Source organism: Mus caroli, unplaced genomic scaffold, assembly GCF_900094665.2.
Source record: "Mus caroli unplaced genomic scaffold, CAROLI_EIJ_v1.1 scaffold_6849_1, whole genome shotgun sequence".
Classification (NCBI taxonomy): Eukaryota; Metazoa; Chordata; class Mammalia; order Rodentia; family Muridae; genus Mus; species Mus caroli.
The window spans coordinates 29164-31462 of record NW_018389914.1 but is presented as its reverse complement, the minus strand read 5'-3'; positions in this window follow the sequence as shown (position 1 = coordinate 31462).

The following is a 2299-nucleotide window of genomic DNA, read 5'->3' as shown; positions in this document are numbered from 1 at the left end:
TATACTCACTGATAAGTGAATTTAGCTAAAGAGTTCATAATACCTGTGATACAACCCAAGGGTCCAAAGAAGTTAAACAAGGCGGAGACAAACTTTTCATGGGTGGCACTGGGATGCATGGGCCTTGGTGGGCGAGGGGAGACTTTGAAGAATAGGAGATCAGGATCAGGAATTTGGAGAGACAAGTAATAGCCCCCAGAGGGCCAAGAGAATAAATGGAAATATGCAGCAGCCTGGGGTGATGAGGGATGCTCCAAGAAGTCAAAGCGGGTAACATTAGTGAAATGCCCACAAGTTGAAACCTGAGGCCTCCTCCACTCGCCAGTCAGAACCCCCAGTAGAAGTATGGGGACACCGATTCACCTACAAAACAATTTACCCAAATTTGATCCCATCTAAAAAAAAAATGCAGGGACAAAGATTGAAGGAATGTTTGACCAATGACCAGCCCATTTTGAGACCTATCCCACTAGCAAACATGAATCCCTCACACTATTAATGACGCTGTGCTGTGCTTTCAGACAAGAGACTGGAATAGCAGCCCACTGAGAGGCTCTACCCAGCAGTGGATTGAGACTGATGCAGATACCCACAGACAAACTTTGAACAATGTTTATTGACCCATTTGAAAGAGTTAGGGGAAGAATTGAATATGCTCAAGGACATGACAACCCTACAGGAAGATCAACAGTGTAAATTATCTTAGGCTCCTGGGAGCACCCAGAAATTGAACCACCATCCAAAGAGAATATGTGGGCTGTTCTGAGACTTTTGTCAAATCTGTAGCAGAAGTTTGCCACCTCGAGACTCAGTGAGAGAGGCTGCTCTGAATCCTGCAGTGAAATTGATACATCAGTGTAGGGAGATACAAGGAAGGTACTGCAACTCACAGAGGTGAAGGGGAGAGAGGCTGAGAGGAGAAACCATGTAAGAGGGAACCAGTAGGAACCAACATTTGGGATAGAATTATTTAATTGGTTAATTAAAACTAAAAGTGAAAGAAAATAAATTAGTGAATATACATCTAAGATAGAATGTGGATATGGGTGCCTGTCATGACTATTAAGATGCTATTGAACATCATTGCACACAATTTCCTCATCTTTACAAGAGGCCTAGACTAAATAATTTTTAGACTTACTTCTACATGTGCCAGTTCCAGAGTTATAAAATAGCTTTTTAAAATTTAATTTTATTTGTAATTAATTTTTTACACTCCATATTCCATTACCCGCCCCTCCCCTCCCACCCTCCAACTGCTCCACATCCCACACCTCCTCTTGACCACACCCGGTTGTAGTAAGGCGGCCCGTGGCCTACATGAACAGGGTATTTCTGGAAGGCAGGCTGGGGCTGAAAGAGACTAGATGGCTGAAAGAGACTAGACTGCGAGAAAGGAATAATGAAGCCAAGACAATTTTTCTCTGATCAAGGCCTGCAAGTTTACTAAAAGACTGCTTATAAGGGGAAAGGCCCATCCCATCCACCAGTCCATCCTTGGTGCCTTGTCTCCATGCTGCCATGCCATTAGCACTTGGTCACCAGGCTGTTGCTTTTTCAGGAATGTCCCAGGAAGACAGGTTCAGCCTCTCAGCAGGTAGCAGAATCTCAGGGCAGTTGACACTTCAAAAGAAGCCAGCCAAGTCAGAAAGCTGCACTGCAGGTGGCCCCACCTCAGTGGTGTCAAGGTCCAGGCTGGGGGAGGCTACAATTCCCTGTCTCCACGGGGATGCCCCCATCCTCAACCTCAGCTGACCTCTAAAATCCCAGAGGCATCCAGTCTCTTGAGGCTTAGGTGTATCATCTTTGTTTTTGTTTTTGTTTTTTTTGTTTTGTTTTGTTTTGGTTTGGTTTGGTTTGGTTTGGTTTGGTTTGTTTGTTTGTTTGTTTTTTTTTTTTTTGCTATTTTAGAAAGAATATTTATTTCATAGAAAGAAATTACAATTATTTCTGGAAAATAACAGATCATACATTTTGATGAAAGAATTCAAAAAGATAGGACACTTATTTATTTATTTATTTATTTATTTATTTATTTTTTCTTGTTGATTTTTTTTGAATTTTTTTATTACGTATTTTCCTCAATTACATTTCCAATGCTATCCCACAAGCCCCCCATACCCTCCCCCCCAATTCCCTACCCACCCATTCCCACTTTTTGGCCCTGGCGTTCCCCTGTACTGGGGCATATAAAGTTTGCGTGTCCAATGGGCCTCTCTTTCCAGTGATGGCCTACTAGGCCATCTTTTGATACATATGCAGCTAGTATACATATATACATATAGCTGTCTCTTGTGAG